At 43.5% G+C, this 18,562-nt stretch overlaps 1 protein-coding gene across 2 annotated transcripts in view; it reads left to right on the top strand.

Annotated features, from left to right (window-relative positions):
* IQCK (IQ motif containing K) overlaps positions 1-12,241 on the top strand; it is a 271,465-nt gene extending 259,224 nt beyond the window's left edge. Inside the window, exon 10 of one of the 2 annotated variants that reach the window (XM_049904892.1) lies at positions 12,102-12,241. The gene's annotated coding sequence lies outside the window, so the exon portion shown is untranslated. The remainder of the gene's footprint in view (positions 1-12,101) is intronic. The other variant, XM_049904893.1, reaches the window with a different exon arrangement.
* The last annotated feature ends 6,321 nt before the right edge of the window (positions 12,242-18,562 follow it).

The following is an 18,562-nucleotide window of genomic DNA, read 5'->3' on the forward strand; positions in this document are numbered from 1 at the left end:
CCCTGTAAAGATAAAAAAAAAAAAAAAAAAAAAAACGAAAAACCAAACCTGTTTCCATTGAGTGTGTTCTGATTCATGGCGACCCCATGTGTTACAGAGTAGAACAGCTCCGCAGGGTTTTCTTGGTTGTAATCTTTATGGAAACAGATTGCTGGGTCTTTTTATTTTTCGATGCTGGTAGGTAGGTTTAGGTTACCAACCTTTAGGTTACCAGCCGATCACAAACCACTTGTACTACCCCAGGAATCTTCCACAAAGATTAGGAAAAACAAACAAACAAACAAGCCTGTTGCCATGGAGTTGATTCCAACTTACAGCGACCTAATGCAACAGGGTAGAATTGCCCCCCGGGGTTTTCTAGACTATCTTTATGGAAGCAGACTGTCACATGTTTCTCCTGCGGAGCTCCTGGTGAATTTAACCCACGACCTTTTCTGTTCACAGCCAAGCACTTAACCACTATACCACCAGGGCTCTTTTCCATAAAGATTATAGCCAAGAAAATTCTACGGAGCAGTTCTACTCTGTAACACATGGGATCACTATGAGTTGGAATTAATTCAACAGATATGGGTGGACTCACCTTACTCCCTGCTCCCTCTCAGGAACTTTTCCTCCCATCCAGCACAGGCTCACTACGTGCAGTTGTAGGGTGCACAGCATAGATGGGGCCATTCATTCTGTGTCTATATGAAGTTACCCCCTGGCATCGCACAGCGCACAACCTGAGCAGCTGCATGTGTCCACCTCAGCCCTGCACATCCAAGTCCCACCACCCTTCTAAGTAGAAGTCAAATGTCATGGCCTTCCAGAACCTTCCCTAACCACTCCTCTGAACTGTCTCTATCCTTTGCGGTCTCAGTTTGGGGGCAGTCACCATTCCCCCAGAGGGTCCTTCCCTAACTAACCCCCCCAACTTAAATGCGTTTTCTCTTGTTATTCTCTCTCATAGCATCATGTTCTTTTCCTTCATGGCATTTATCCCAATTTGTAATTAAATATTTATCCCTGTGATTATTATTTCATGTCCTTTTCTGCAGCTGGGCTGTAACCTCCCCAGGAGCAGAAGACTCAACCTTGATTTGTTCACTGCTGTAGTCTCTCCCAGCACATAGTAGGTGCTCAGCAAATATTTAATGGATGAAGGAAAACAAACGTACCAGTTCATATACTACACTGCAGGCTAAGAGGTTGGAGATTGGGCCTTCTTTATCTTTGGGACCCGTGAATATGCACAAAGGCTCAGCACACAGTAGGTACTCAATGAATGCTTACTTGGAGAATGAGTGACATGAATTCCCATGCCCCAAAAATAAAAAAATTTTTTTTTTTTTTTTTGCCCAGACGGGCTAAATTTGTGCTGGCCTTGCCCATAGCCAACATCCCTTTCTGGATCTGGACCACTTCTGTTAGTCCTCTGCCCTACTCCAACTTTCCCTCTAAGAGGTTTCACTACGTAATGGGCAGCCACGGGTTTAAACCTTCCTCAGGTCCTTGCCTAGCTCAGGGGTTGCCAAATTGGGCCCACCACCTGTTTTGTAAATAAAGTTTTATTGGAACACAGCCAAGGCCATTGTTTACAGATTGCCTTAAAATGGCTGCTTTTGTGCTACAATGGTGGAGCTGAGTTGTGGCAACAGAAACTGTACAGCCCATGAAGCCGAAAATATCTTGTATCTGGCCATTTACAGAAAAACTTTATTGACACCTGGTCTAGCTCAATTGCCTTGAATGCACCATTTAATCTCTCTTAGTCTCAGTTTCTTGTAGAAGGGCTTATAATACCTACTTCATAAGGTTGTTATGAAATTTCACATGCAGTAGGTGTGCAATAAATGCTTGTTTTGTCTCTCTCCTTCTTTGTAAACAGAATTCTGGTCCCATTTCCTGAACCTCAGCAGAATCCCTATTTACTTCCCTCCCTTCCTCTCCCCTCCCTTTCCCTTCCTTCCTCCCTCCTTACCTTCTTTTCATTTATCATAAAACATTTATTGAGTGTCAATGAACTGCTAAGTATTTTGTTAGGTGCTGATGATTCCATGGTGGACAAGACACAAACTGTGGCCTCATGGGACTTTTGTTCCATGAGAGGAGGCACAATAAACATCCAAAACCCATCACGATGAGCTGAGCGCTAAGACAGTGGGAGGTCCAGGGGCCTGAGGGAGCACAGAGAAGTGCTCACTCAGCCTGGGCAGGACAATGAAGGCTTTTGGAGGTCAGCACTGTGCATTTAAGGGGTGACCTTTAAGCTCAGGCTTGAAGGACTGTGATATGAGTTAACCAGGAGAAAAGATTTTAGGAGGACCGGTCCAGGAATGACCGCTAAGCTTTTTACTTACCTGGAGTAAGGGCAGCGAGATGCTGCTGAATAATTGCAGCGAGTTCAGTTCCACTGGAGTTTCAGTGAGCAGCCCTGGTAGCGCAGTGGTTAAGGGCTCAGCTGCTAACTGAAAGGTCAGCAGTTGGAACCTACCAGCCGCTCCTCGGAAGAAAGATGTGGCAATCTGCTTCTGTAAAGATTACAGCCTTGGAAACCCTGTGGGACAGTTCTCCTCTGTCCTGTAGGATCGCTAGGAGTTAGAATTGACTCGATGGCAATGGGTTTGTTTAACGGGAGCTTCACTGGAGACTGCTGAGCCATGAGCCTGGCAGGAAAGTCAGGCTTATCCTGAGAGGCTTGGAAGCCTCCTGCCCTAGGCTTCACTGCAGTAACGTGGGTGCTGAGTCCAGTGTGGACTCTGGCTGGGCGTAATTTGGGCTGATAACATGGCATGAGAGTGCTCGAACCCATGACTCCTGGGGAGGTGCAATGATGGATTTGTGCTTTTTTTTTTTTTTAATAATATTTTATTGTGTTTTCAGTGGAGGTTTACACAACAGCTTAGATTCCCATTCAACAATTTCTACACAAATCGTACAGTGACATTGGTTACATTCTTCACAATGCATGGATACTTTCATTATTTTCCATTCTGGTTGTTTTGTTTCCATTAATCTAGTTTCTCTGCCTCCCTTATTCTCATCTTTGTTTTAAAGCAATTGTTGACTGGTTTCACATGGGAGATTTTTAAAAAGGTTCATAGTACTTACGGGTGATATTCATTATTTCTTGAGCCAGTTTGTTATTTGGCTTACAAAATAACCTCAGGGGTTAGTTTTGGTTCAAGGTTGGAAGAGTGCCTCTGGGCAATAGTCTCAAGGATTATTCTTAACCAGTCTCCAGTCTCAACCAGTCCAACAGGTCTGTTATTTTACCCCCCAGCAATTTGAGGTTCTCTTCCACATTTTTCTCCCATTCTATCAGTTTCCATCTACTGTGGCCATGATTCGAACAGTGGTAGTGATAGCCGGGCATCATCTAGTTCTTCTGGTCTCAGGGTGGACAGTGCTTTTAATTAAGCCCTCAGGGTCATCGGTGCAAAATGCTTCCAGGGCAGGCTGGAGAATGCCCCAAGGGAGGACTAGGGGAGTAAGTGCTGTGAGGTGGCATCACTCCCAGTTTAAAGGGCCACTGCTTGGACCTTGGACCCAGCCGAGTGTTGTCATGTGAAATGAGGGCTCAGTGCAGCCAGGTCTTCTGATTTTTTTTTTTTTTAAATCTAGACATCAACATTTTAATATTAATACTAACCTTTATGGAGTCTTTACCCTGTGTCAGTCAGGCACTGTTTTATAAGCTTTATGTCAATGAGCCTGTTTAATCCTCATGCATACCTATGAACCAGGAACTCTTATTCTCCATTTGGCAGTTGAGCGAACTGAGACCCAGAGTGTTTAAGTAGCACAGCTGGGGTAGAGAGGAAGCCAGAATTTGAACCCAGGTGGTCTGTCTTTAGGGCCCTGACTAGATTCTTTTCAAAACATGGAATGGGAAGTAGGGGTGGGGAGACTTAACAGCTGGCCAAATACAGACTCCACGCTGTCTGCCGGCTTTAGATCTCTTATTAGGGGGACGAAAATGAACTTCATAAATGTAAAATGATGATGGATTTTAAAATCTGGCTCACTAATATAAAACAGTGCTATTTCAAAAGCTGCCTTGTCCTTCATGGATCAAGATGTACCAGGCACTGGGGTGGGATGCCTGTGGCCTGGTTCTTGAGCTTCACTGGGTATAAGCCTCTTCCTTAAAATGCAGACTCCTGACCTTGCAGTGAGAGTATCTGATTCAAACACCAGGGGCAGAGCCTAGAAATCTGTATTTTAATAGGAGCCCCAAGTTCAATTCTGCTGTGAGTTTACCCAAGATCACCTTTTAGGAAGCAGTGAGAGGTAGGAGGTCAGGAAAGGGCTGCTCCAGCCTCCAGGTGGGTTATGAAGAGGGAGAGATGCTACTTCTGTCTCTGGGCATCAAATCAGGAGAAAGAACTCTGCACTTAAGTTCATAAATAATGACCACACCACTTCACAGTCATATGTTCTTGGGAAAGCCACCTGATCTCCCAAGCCTCAGTTTCCTCATCTGTAAAATGGGCATAATAATTTACCAGGAACCAAATTCACTAGCTTCCTATCTGTAGTAGTATTGGGTAAGTTACAGAACCTCTCTGAGCCTCGGTTTTCTTATCTATAAAATGGGTAATAATCACAATTAAGACATTAAAAGACTATTGAGGAAATTAAGTGGGAGGAAAATGTGCAAGTAATTAGGATGCTGTTGATAAATATTTCTTCTCTGCTTCAGAGAATACCAGAAAGATGTTTTACCTGTGGTTTATCGACTGTGCAAAGGCGTTCGACTGGGCTGTGTGAATCATAACAAATTATGGATAACATTGTGAAGAATGGGAATTCCAGAACACTTAATTGTGCTCATGAGGAACCTGTACATAGACCAAGAGGCAGTCGTTCCAACAGAACAAGGATATGCTGCACGGTTTAAAATCAGGAATGGTGGGCGTCAGGGTTGTATCCTTTTACCATACTTATTCAATCTGTATGCTGAACAGATAATCTGAGAAGCTGAACTATATGAAGATGAATGTGGCATCAGGATTGGAGGAGGACTCATTAGCAACCTGAGATATGCAGATGACACAACCTTGCTTGCTGAAAGTGAAGAGGACTTGAAGCACTTACTGATGAAGATCAAAGACTACAGCTTTTGGCATGGATTACACCTCAACATAAAGAAAACAAAAATCCTCACAACTGGATCAATAAGCAACATCACAATAAATGGAGAAAAGGTTGAAGTTGTCAAGGATTTCATTTTACTTGAATTCACAATCAACACCCATGGAAGCAACAGTCAAGAAATCAAACGGTGCATTGCATCGGACAAATCTGCCACAAAAGACTTCTTTGTTAAAAAGCAAATATGTCATTTTGAGGACTAAGAAGTGCCTGACCCAAACCGTGGTATTTTCAATCACCTGATATGCATGCAAAAGCTAGACAATGAATAAGGAAGACCGAAGAAGAATTGATGCATTTGAATTAGCAAAGAATATTGAACTGCCAGAAGAACAAACAAATTTGTCTTGGAGGAAGTACAGCCAGAATGTTCCTTAGAAGCCAGGATGGGGAGACTTTATTTCGCTTACTTTGGTTATGTTATCAGGAGGCACCAGACCCTGGAGAAGGACATCATGCTTGGTAAAGTAGAGGGTCAGCAAAAAATAGGAAGACCCTCAGTGAGATGGATTGACACAGTGGCTGCAGCAATGGACTCAAACATAGCACCATTGTGAGGATGGTGCAGGACTGGGTAATGTTTCATTCTGTTGTACATAGGGTCACTGTGAGTTAGAACTGACTCAATGACATCTAACAACAACAACAACAATTAGGAGGCTGTTGATAAGTGTTTCTTCTCTGCTTCTTCCTCCCTTTATTGGTCCAGTTAATTGCTTCCTCTGGGTGAATTTATTGCTTTGAAAGGAGACCTGCTCACAGAGGGCATTTAGCCCAGTTGGTTAGATCGTGGAGTTAATGACAGCCTAATTGTGGTTTGATGCCCGAGGTGTTGGTGAGATTTATTTGGTTCCACTCAGAATCCCCCAGTGGATTTCCTCAATCTAGTAGGCAGCCACCAATAGGCAGATCAGGACATACAAGGGAGGGAAGGAGAAGGGAGGGCAGGTATCCATCACCACTGCTAGCCAAACCTGTTCACCAGACACAGGCTCCTTTTGGCAGCAATCAGCAGCAGTATCCTTGAGTTGGAAGGACAACTCATTATTATCACTTTACTAACGCGTGGCTCTGTGGGGCTGCCAAAGATTGTGGGTAAGCCAGACCAGGCTGGGAACTGGCTCAGCCATTCCACCAGGTTCCTAGGGGGTGCTAGAAACAGTCCCTGGGCCCACCCTTCCCCAGCTTCTCAGGAGGACCTTAACCACTCTGTAGGACCCTCCATGGCTGCTTCTTTCAACAAAGGTGACAAGAGGAGAACTTATATCTGAACAAAATATCAGTGGGAGGGTGGCCCCAGGGTGAGGGTGAGCTGCATTTTCCATGAAGCCTGCCTTGACGCTCACCTTCAGAGGGAACGGAGTTCTTCCTGCTTTATGTCTCACGATACTTGAGCACCTGTACTCCTTCATCGTATCTATTTGACTATTTATTGGCTCATGCTGATTGTTAGTTATACAATACCTGAAATGTCATCCTTATAAAAAATGGAATATTATATATAGGACTGTTGCTGTTGTTAGGAGTTGATTTTGACTCATAGTGACCCTGTAGGGCAGAGTAGAACTGCCCCATAGGGTTTCCTAGGCTGTAATTTTTATGCTCTGGTGGTACAATGGTTAAAATTCTCAGCTGCTAACTGAAAGATTGACAATTCAAACCCACCAAACTCTCCATGGGATGAAGATGTGGCAGTCTGCTTCCGTAAAGATTTACAGCCTTGGAAACCAACAACCAACATCATTCTAAATGAAGAGAGGCTGAGAACAGGAACAAGACAAGGGTGGCCTTTATCACCACTCCTATTTAACATTGTGCTGGAAGTCCTAGCTAGAGCAATAAGGCAAGAAAAAGAAAAAAAGGGCATCTAAATTGGTAAGGAAGAAGTAAAACTATTCCTATTCATGGATAATATGATACTATACATAGAGGACAGAAAGATTCCACAAGAAAACTAATAGATTCAGCAGAGTAGAAGGATACAAGTAAACACACAAAATCAGTTGTATTCCTATATACTAATAAAGAGAACTATGAAAAGGAAATCAGGAAAGCAATATCATTTATAATAACCCCTAAAAAAATAAAATACTTAGGAATAAATCTAACCAGGTAGATAAAAGACCCATACAAAGAAAACTACAAAACACTACTGCAAGAAACCAAAACAGACCTACATAAATGGAAAAAGATACAATGCTCACGGATAGGTAGACTCAACATTGTGAAAATGTCAACTCTACCCAAAGGAATATACAAATACAATGGAATACCAACCCAAATACCAACAGTATTCTTTAAAGAAAAGGAAAAACTAATCGTTAACTTTATATGGAAAGGAAAGAGGTACTGGATAAGTAAAGTATTATTGAAGAAGAAGAACAAAGTAGGAGGTCTCACGCTACCTGACCTCAGAACCTGCTATACAGCAGCTATGGTATCAAAACAGCCTGGTACTGGCACACCGACAGACATATTGACCAATCAAACAGAATGGGGAACCCAGATGTAATTCCATCCACCTATGGTCACCTGATCTTCAACAAGGGCCCAAAGTCCATTAAATGGGGAAAAGACAGTCTTTTTGTCAAATGGTGCTGGCAATATTGGATGTCCATCTGTAAAACAATAAAATAGGGCCCATACCTCATACTATACACAAAAACTAATTCAGAATGGATCAAAGACCTAAATATAAAACCCAAAACTATAAAGATTATGGAAGAAAAAATAGGGTCAACAGTAGGGGCCCTAAAACACAGCATAAATAGGATAGGAACTGTAACTAACAATACACAAGCTCTGAAGATAAGCTAGATAACTGGTATCTTCTAAAAATTAAACACTTATGCTCTTCAAAAGACTTTGCCAAAGGAGTAAAAAAACCTACAGACTGGGAAAAAAAATTTGGCTATAACATATCCTACAAAGGTCTAATCTCTAAAATCTGTGGGGAAATCCAACACCTCTACAACAAAAAGACAAATAATCCAATTAAAAAATGGGCAAAGGATATGAACAGACACTTCACCAAAGAAGACATTCAGATGGCTAACAGACACCTGAGGAAATGTTTGCATTTACTAGTCATTAGAGAAATACAAATCAAAACTACAATGAGATACCATCTCACCCTGACATGATTGACACTAATCAAAAGCACAAAAAATAGCAAATGTTGGAGAGGCTGTGGGGAGATTGGAACTCTTATGCACTTCTGGTGTGAATGCAAAATGGTACAACCATTTTGGAAAACAATATGGCGCTTCCTTAAAAACTTAGAAATAGAAATACCATATGATCCAGCAATCCCACTCCTAGGAATATATCCTAGAGAAATAAAAGCCATCACGCGAAGAGGCATATGCACACACATGTTCATTGCAGCATTATTCACAACAGCAAAAAGATGGAAACAACCTAAGTACCCATCAACAGATGAATGGATAAACAAACTATGGTGCATACACACAACGGAACACTATGCAACAGTAAAGAACAATGATGAATCTGTGAAACATCTTATAACATGGATGAATCTGGAGGGCATTATGCTAAGTGAACCAAGTCAATCACAAAAAGACAAATACTAGATGAGACTACTATTATAAAAACTCATGAAAAGATTTATACACAGAAAGAAACAATCTTTGATGATTACAAGGGAGGAAAGGGAAAAACACTAATAGACAAGACAATAGATAAGTGTTAACTTTGGTGAGGGGTAAGACAGTACACAATACCGGGGAAATCAGCCCAACTTGACCAAGGCAAGGTCATGGAGGCTTCAAAGACACATCCGAACTCCCTGAGGGACCGAATTACTGGGCTGAGGGCTGTGGGGACCATGGTCTTGGGGAACATCTAGCTCAACTGGTGTAACATAGTTTATAAAGAAAATGTTCTACATCCTACTTTGGTGAGTAGTGTCTGGGGTCTTAAAAGCTTGTGAGTTGCCATCTAAGATATGTGTACTCATCGGGCAAGGGAAAATGAAGAAAACCAAAGATACAAGGGAAAGATTAGTCCAAAGGACTAATGGCCCACAACTACCACAGCCTCTACCAGACTGAATCCAGCACAGCTAGATGGTGTCCAGCTACCACCACCGACTACTCTGACAGGGATCACAATAGAGGGTCCTGGACAGAGGGGGAGAAAAACGTAGAACAAAATTCTAACTCACAATAAAAGACCAGACTTACTGGGCTGACAAGGGACTGGAGAAACCCTGAGACTATGGCCCCCAGACACCCTTTTAGCTCAGTAATGAACTCACTCCTGAGGTTCACTATTCAGCCAAAGATTAGACAGGCCTATAAAACGAACAATAATACATGTAGGTCAACCTTGTACATGAGACTAAGTGTGCGCACCAGCCCAGGGGTAAGGATGAGAAGGCAGGAGGGGACAGGAAAGCTGAACGAATGAAAATGGGCAACCCTAGGTCGAGAAAGGGAGAGTGTTGACATGTTTCGGGATTGGTAACCAATGTCACGAAACAATATGTATGCCAATCGTTTAACAAGAAACTAATTTCCTCTGTAAACTTTCACCTGAAGCACAATTAAAAAAAAAAAAAAAGATTTACAGCCTTGAGCACCCTATAGAGCAGTTACTACTCTCCCACAGTGTCATTCTGAGTTGGAATTTATTTGACGGTAATGGGAACATTTACCGGAGCAGATCGTCAGGTCTTTCCTCCTCTGGAGCTGCTGGGTGGGTTCAAACTTCCAACCTTTCTGTTAGCAGCCTAGTTCTTAACCACTATGCCACCAGGGCTCCATTATGTAGGCCTAAAGACTCCTTAGTTCTCCATTCTCATTCCAATACTCTTCTCAAGCTACTCATTGTTTGTATTTTTGTGGATGTTTCCCAATCAATAATAGTAACTATTGGTTAGTATTGATAATAATAGTCATTGAGCATTTACTACGCACCAGCCTTACATTATTAGCTCATTTAATCCCCCAAACCACCTTCCAATATAAATACATTTTTACACGCCCGTTGAAGGTAAACGCTATTGGGCGTGTATTCATGTGTGCCTGCATGCACAAGTGTATTATTTTTTAAACATAAATGGTATTACATTGAATATTTTTTTAAAAATTTCATCCAACAATATGTCTTGGAGTTTTTTTCATGCCAATGGATGCAGGCCTATTTAATTATTTTTAATAATTGCTATGTACATCATGGGAACCCTGGTGGCATAGGGGTTAAGAGTTCAGCTGCTAACCAAAATGTCGGCAACCCTATGGGGCAATTCTACTCTGTCCTATAAGGTCACTATGAGTCAGAACTGACTTGATGGCAACGGGTTTGGGTTTTTTTTTTTTCTTAAAGTACTTCATAGACTTTATGGAGTACAAATATACTTGTGTTTTGGTTGTCTTTTTCCCCCTTTTATCTTCTTTTGTCATTCCCTCTTTGATGGACATTTGGGCTTTTCCTTTCTCCTTTAAAACTTTTTTTGAACTAAAATTTACTTTTACAAATTCACATTTCTAATTGAATGAGAGAAAAAATGGGCAAGTAATTAGGAGGCTGTTTGTTAAATGTTTGAAGTCCTTGGGTGGTGCAAACAGTTAACCTGTTCAGCTGCTAACCAAAAGCTCGGAGGTTGAGTCCATCCAGATGCTCCTCAGAAGAAAGGGCTGGCAACCCAATTTGGAAAAATCAGCCATTGGAAACCCTGTGGGGCACAGTTCTACTCTGACACATGTGGAGTCACCATGAGTCAGGCCAACTCGTCGGCACTGGTTTTAAAAAAAAATTTTTTTTGATAAATGTTTACATGTTGACAAATAACATTGCCATGCATATGGGCCCTGAATTTTTGTACATGGGTTGTGCATAGTTTCTTGTGGGTGGTGTATCTTCCATTTATATGCATATCTGATCCTGCACTAGACTGAATGGCCTGAGGTGACAGACCCTGCCTTGTCATTTCTGTATCCCCAGCCTGGCATGTAGCAGGGGCTCAGTGAATATTTGAGTGAATCAGCGATTGAATGTTGTTGTGAGCTGCCATCAAGTGGCCCCCTGCCTCATGCCCAGTGGAACAAAATGCTGCTGAGTCCTGCCCCATTCCCATGATCAGTTTCAGATAGGACCATTGTGACCCAGGAGATTTTCACCAGATATTTTTGCACGTCAATTGCCAGGCCTTCCTTCCTAGCCCATCTCAGTCTGGGAGCTCTGCTGAAACCTGTTCAATCCTCACAGCAACACGGAAGCCTCCACTGACAGAAGGATAGTGGCTACACTTGAGGTGCCTTGGCTGGAAATCGAACTCAGGTCTCCTACGTGGAAGGTGAGAATTCTACCACTGAACCACAAAATGGAGCAACTTCATACATTCATTATCTCAGTGCTTCAGCGGGTCAGGAACTCAGGCAGAGCTCGTCTGGGTCCTCTACTGGTTTCTCACAGGATGCAATCAAGGTGTCAGCCAGAGCTGTAGTCATCTCAAGCTCAGCTGGGGAAGGATTGCTTCCACACTCATGTGGACGTTGGCAGAGCTTAGTTCCTCACGAACTGCTGCCCCGAGGGCCTCTCCACGTGGACCTCTTCAACAAGGAAGCTTGCTTCATCTAAACGTGCAAACTGAGAAAGTAGTTGTTATGGATTGAGCTGCGTCCCCTCAAATACACGTTGTAAACCCTAACCCCCATTCCATTGGTTATAATCCCATCTGGGCATGGATTTTTGTTGTTATGATAATTAGACAGTATTAGCATAGGGTGTGTTTTAAGTCAGTATCTCTTGAGATATAAAAAAGCAGATTAGGCATGGAGGGGGCCCTGGTGGCACAGTCGTTAGGAGCTTGGCTGTTAACCAAAAGGTCGGCAGTTCAAATCCACCAGCTGCTCCTTGGAAACCCATACTCTGTCCTGGAGGGTTACTATGAGTCAGGATTGATTTGAGAGCAACAGGTTTTTTTTTTTTTCTTTGAGATATAGAGAAGTAAGCAGAGCTGAGGGAAGATAGATGCCATACCACGTGAAGATCACCAAGGAACCGAGGAACAAGGACCTTCTCCCAGAGCCGACAGAGAGAAACCCTTTCCTTAGAGCCCATGCCCTGGATTCAGACTTCTAGCCTTCTAAACTGTGAGAGAATAAATTTTCTGTTTGTAAAATTCACCCATCTGTGGTACTTCTGTTACAGTAGCACTGGATAACTAAGACAGTAATAGAGTCTGCTAGCAAGACAGAAGCCACAGTCATTTGTAACCTAGCCATGGAAGTGACAGCCCATCACTCTGGTCATATTCTATAGATTGAAAGCAAGGCACAGGTCCCACCCACACTCCAGGTGAGGGAAATATAAATGACATGGATACCAGGTGGCCAAGATCATTGGGTGCCATCTTAGATGTCTGCCTGCCACAAAAGGATAAGGTTAATAATAAAGTTAAATAAAAGCATGTATGTTTGATATAGATTACAAAGCACTTTAGTGAGCATTATTTTATTTAATTCTCACAGCGACCCCAGAAGGCAAGAATTATTATTTCGATGCTAATGTTGAGGAGAGGAGCCCTGGTGATGCAGTGGTTAAAGTGCTCAGCTGCTAACCGAAAGGTCAGTGGTTTGAATCCAACAGCCACTCTGCAGGAGAAAGATGTGGCAGTCTGCTCCTGTAAAGATTTACAGCCTTGGAAATCCTATGGGGCAGTTCTACTCTATCCTATAGGGTCGCTCTGAGTTGGAATCAACTTGACAGCGGTGGGTTTAGCTTTTTTTTTTTGAATATTGGGGAAATTGAGGCTCAAAGAATATGATTTTCCCAGGACCCACACAGTCGGCAAGAGGAAGAGTCAGGATTTGAACCTGGGACTTACTCTACGAACTTAAGCACTGAAACAGGCCATTCATTCCTGGAGTTTGGCTTGATGTACTCTCAAACACACAGAGTGTCCGAAGAAGGGGTTACAAAGAGACACGATGGCGTGGTGGACAGAGAAGGGGGCTTGGGGGAAGAGATCTAAGTCTGAGCCGTGGCTGTACAATTTCCAGCTGTGTGACTTTGGGCACTCCCTCACTTATTCTCTCTGCCCCTCAGTCTCCTCATCTGCATATAGAGTTGTTGTGAGGATTAAATGCCTTAATGGCTGTATATGAAGTGCCGCTCAGGGTGCTTGGCACGTAGCCTGCACCCCGTGGGTGCAGCTGCCGTTTGTGTCAGAGCTGGTGGAGCAGCGCCCGTTGTTTATAAACATGTATTACGTGCTTTTGAAAGCTTCTTCTAAACCCAATTATTAATTGTTAATGAGGCTGAGCCTGAGGCTTCTTTTTTCTGAGGTAGCATTTATGATGGCTATTCTCAGTTGATTTTGTGCACACAGACCCACTTGATTAAGAATTGATGGAAAAACAGTCGTAATTCAAGCAAATAAAGGGTGCTCCACAAGAGGAAATCTTGACAGCCGTGAAATTAGCGCGTGAGTAAGGTTGCCATGGTTAATGGTGACGAAGTAATTGGCCTCAGTGGGAACCTGTCAAGCTAGATAATGGATGTCGAGGGAGTTTAGCCACTGTGGGATGAGCTCAGGCACCCAGAAGCACACACTAGGTGGTGGGGTCTCGGTCAAATGGATTTTGGACCAATCGAGAAATTAATAGACGCAAGAGTCAGACAGGGAACAAATGATCAAGCCTGTTGCTGGCTAATCTGGACTGGAGAATGTGACTTGGACATGTGGGCCTAATCAGCCTTCTTAATACTCTTTCTTTGGTCTAGAACTTGAGACTAATATGGAGAGAACTGAGAGAGCTGGGAGAGAGAGAGAGAGAGGGAAAGGCCATGACCTTTCAGAAGTGGATAGCCAAGGCTTTCTTCGGAGATACCTCTGGGTAGACTCGAACCTTCAACCTTTTGGTTAGCAACTGAGTAACTCTTTGTACCACCCAGGGACTCCTTAATCATCATAACAATACAAAATATTTACTAAGTTTGTACTGTGTGTCAGTCATTGTGCCAAGCCCCTTAAATGAATGATCTTATTATTCCTCACTACCACCCTTTGAGAGAGGCTAAAATTAGACCCATTTTACAGATGAGAGTAGTGAAACTGTGACATTTTGTCACCATCCAAGTACACACAGCTAGTAAATGTCACACTGACATTCAAATCCAGGTCTGTCTGCTCTCAAACTCCATGTTTTTTTTTTTTTTTTTTAAATGCTTTTATTCTCAAAAGATGGTCCATGGACCTCCTAACTCAGATCTCCAGTGTGCCTGACCCACCTCTACACTCTGACTCAGGAGTCTGAGCGGGGGCACTTTAAATAAAGCCCCAGAGTGAAGCTGAGGCACACCCCAGTCTGAAAATGTGTGCATTGGAGGGATAGACTTCCAATCCAGTGTTTGCTAATTGCCTTTGGGACCGGAAAGTGAGCACTTGTTTGCACACAGGATATTTCTTTGCTGATTTTTACTAATTTATTGCATCTGGCAGCTCATGGGGAGCTGGATAAGGCTCCCTCTTCTCAGGGACCTCAGCTCCTGCAGCAGCTGGTATGTCACCCGTGGTACAACCTCCCTTAGAGTCTTCGGCAGAGGTGACCCCTATACCAATGGCTCTGAGACCCGGGGGCATTGCCTTCTGAAAAGCTACCCCTCCTTTGCCTTTCAGGGCATGGCCCTTTACATAGATGGGTACAGCCATGTACTTGGTTTGCATACATCTGCATAGATTTGCATTCCTTGGGGATATGCTTGGGCTGTTCTAATCATTTGGATCTATGCTTCAGTGCACTCTGTATATTGCAAACTTCCACCCTCCCATTCTCTGATTTGGACCTTCTTTAACTCTGATTTCAAAGTTGTTTTTTTTTCCCCTTCTTCCTGGGGACAGCTGGTTTTGGGAGCCTAACCTAGTTGCTGGTGCCATGGAGTTCCCCTTATTGGCCAATGGGAGGCAGTGTAGAGTCATGGTTAAACGTGTGGACTTTGCAGTTAGGTATACATTTGGGTCCAAATCCTGGTTTATCTACTTATGAGCTATGTAACATTGAGTAGGTCACTTAACTGTCCTAAGGCTTGGTTTCCTCTACTACAAATGAGAAAAACGCCTTCTTTCTAAGCTCGTTTTGAGGATTCAATGAGTTAATATGTGGAAAACAGAACGGTAGTACAGAGAAAATTCTCAATAAACTTTAGCTGCTGTCATTATTTTGTAATGAGGTTTTTTCAGTATACTGTGACATTTTCCAGTGGTATCAAATAGTCTTCTCTGTCATCATTTGTAGGCACCCTGGTGGCGCAGTGGTTAAACACTTGGCTGCTAACGCGAGGGTAGGCGGTTCGAACCCACCAGCCGCTCCTCAGGCGAAAGACGTGGCAGTCTGCTTCCGTAAAGATTACAGCCTCAGAAACCCTTTGGGGCAGTTCTGCTCTGTCATATAGGGTCGCTAGGAGTTGGAATCGGCTCAGTGACGATGGATTTAGTTTTGGTTGATCTTCATTTATAGGTCCCAGGGAGGCGCACACGGTTTGTGCTCCGCTACTATCTGAAAGGTTGGTGGTTCAAACCCACCCAGCAACACCACGAAAGGAAGGCTTGGTGATTTACTTCCACAACATTACAGCTTCTGAAAACCCTACGGAACCCTGTGGAGTATAGTTCTACTCTGATACACGCGTAGTCACTATGAGTCGGACCTGACCCAACAGCAACTGATTTGGTTTTTTTAGCTTATTATCATTTTTGATGGCCTCACGATATTCTGTGGTAGGAATGTACCTTCCTACTATGGAAGGGAATTCTTGGCAGAGGGACCACCATGTTCAAAGGCCAGGAAGCAAAAGAGCCTGTGGCTTGTGTTGGTTGTTAGCTGCCGATGGATCTTCTCCCATCTCGTGGAGGCCCTATGCACAACAGAGCAAAATGCTGCCCATTCCCATGATCAGTTGTGGACTGTTGTGATCTATAGGGTTTTCACTGTCTGATTTTCGGAAGCAGATCACCAGGCCTTTCTTCCTAGTCTGTCTTAGCCTGGAAGCACCACTGAAACTTGTTCAGCATCGTAGCAACATGCAGGCCTCCTCTCACAGATGGGGTGTTTGAGATGCATTGGTCAGGAATTGAACCTGGGATTCCCATGTGGAAGACGAGAATCCCACCACTGACCCACTGCTGCCACTGGACTATTTTAGGGACCTGAAAACCATTCAGAATCGGCAAGAGGAAAGCAAGATGAGATCCCCATGGGCTAGGCTTTTTTTATCCCTGCCAAGAAGTTTGGGCTTTACCCTGTGGCTGATGGCAGCCAATGAACAATGGCTATCTAATGGTGGAGTCTCAGACACTGTGACGCTGTGATTAGGTAGGGATTTTTAAGGGAGAGGAGTCTTCTTGGGGAAGCATTATGGGTCAGGCTGGACCTGGTCTGTGAGAGGTTTTACTCTGGGGACAGGAAGCAGGGCAGGAGGATGACAACAATAACAATAACCTCACATCCTGAGTGGTCAGGATGCTGCAAGCTCCCTTAGCCCAAATCCCCTCAAATTGAATTCCTGGAGCAGCAAACAAACCATCGGATCACCATTAGCTGTTGTGGGCAGCGTCAGTTCACTTGTGGTGAGGAATTGTTAGCAGCGGCAAGGAGCTCAAGTACTGGGCCAGAGGGAAGCTGAGCTCATTGGGAGCTTTGCTTTCTTCTGCCACACTTTTAAAAACCAACATGTAAACAACATTCATAAACTCCCTCTTGGATAAACAGAAGAGGCTCTCGGTGGAGGCTGTTTTGGGTTTTGAATTTGATGATCTTTTCATACCATGGAGAAGGCCAGGCTGTGGGAGGAGGAGGGTGTCACCAGGTACGGTTGTGCAGGTCAGGCACTGAGCAACCCATTTACATTGTCATTGATGGCCTTGGTGCCCCATAGGGCTGTGCAGTGTTCAACCTGAATGGCTGCATGCAGCACCACTTAGGTGCCCAGGAGAGGACAGCACTCTTAATGGATCACTTCCAGGCCTGGGAAGGAGTATACGACTGGCTTTTTGGTTCTTCTCAAAGAAAGGGAATAGAATTTCCCAAGTTTCTGCAAAGGAGTGTGTGTATTTATGCTTGGAAAGCCCTTGCCTAAACATTATCAACTTGGCCAACTTTATAAAATAATGTATATTTTTCGATGTAGACAGGCAACATCCCATGTGGTTCAAAATTCAAAAGCCATGAAAAGGTTTTCAATGGCAAGCTTCCCTTCCATTCTACCACCAACACTCAGCTCCATTCCTCTGAGGCAGCCAACGGTGCCAACGTTTCTTTATCCTTGGCCAACACTTTATCCTACTTCAAGATTTCTTTTCTTCTTTTTTTTTCAGTAACTCAGAAGTGATTAGATTTAGGACCCACCCTACTCTGGTATGACCTAATTAACATAACAAAAACCCATATTCCCAAGCACAGTCGTATTTATAAGTTCCAGTAATCAATAGCCTTCTAGTCAATTCAGACTCATGGAGACCCCATGTGTGCAGTGTAGATCTGCACTCCATAGGGTTTTCATGTCTGTGATCTTTTGGAAGCAGATTGCCAGGCCTTTCTTCTGAGGAACCTCCGGGTGGGTTCAAACCATCAACTTTTTGATTAGTTGCCTCATGCTTAAGCCTTTGCGTCACGCAGGGACTCACTCCTTCAAGACTTCTCTGAGAAGCTTTCTCATCTCACTTCCTCCCTTTCGCCAATCATCATTCTTGATGGAATTTTTCATTCACTTACCAACGAACCATCCTTCATTCTTTTCTGTCTCCCTCCTTCCTCTCTTCTTTCTTCCTTCCTCCTCTCTCACTCTTTTATCCCTGCCTGCTTCCTCCCTTCTTCCTTTCCTCTTTTCTTCCCTCCCTTTTTCCCTCCCTCCCTCGCTTCCTTCCTTCCTTCCTTCTTGTTCTCTCCCTTTCTCATCCCTCCCTTCTTCTTCCTTCCCTGCTTCTTCCCTTCCTTCTTTCTGGACTCTAGGGCCCAAGGGTTGAGTTATTTGAGTTATTCATACTCCTGTTGCCTAGCTGTTCATCAGTATTTATCTGCACAAAGTTCCTTTTTGTTTTATTACTCATTAATTCCCTTTTATCCCATACTTCTCCACCCCTCCCCCCACCAGGCAGCATTTCTACTGTGTCCAGTTTATATCCTTTTGTTTATATGTGTTCTTGTAAATCGGTAGACATGCATTTTTAAAAACAATTCAAATACTACTATCCAGTAGGTACTTACGAAATATGAACCATTCACTAAGGATGTTGCAGGCAGATGAGGAAGGGAGTTCACATCGCACACCACACGCCAGAAACTTCTATTCTTCTCCTTCAGGTTCTCCCCTGGTAAAAACCAACCAGCTGTCAAGGAGTTGATTTTGACTCATGGCAGCCCTGGGTGTCTCAGAGTAGAACTGTGCTCCATAGAGTTTT

This window comes from Elephas maximus, chromosome 12 (genome assembly GCF_024166365.1).
Source record: "Elephas maximus indicus isolate mEleMax1 chromosome 12, mEleMax1 primary haplotype, whole genome shotgun sequence".
NCBI classification, from domain to species: domain Eukaryota; kingdom Metazoa; phylum Chordata; class Mammalia; order Proboscidea; family Elephantidae; genus Elephas; species Elephas maximus.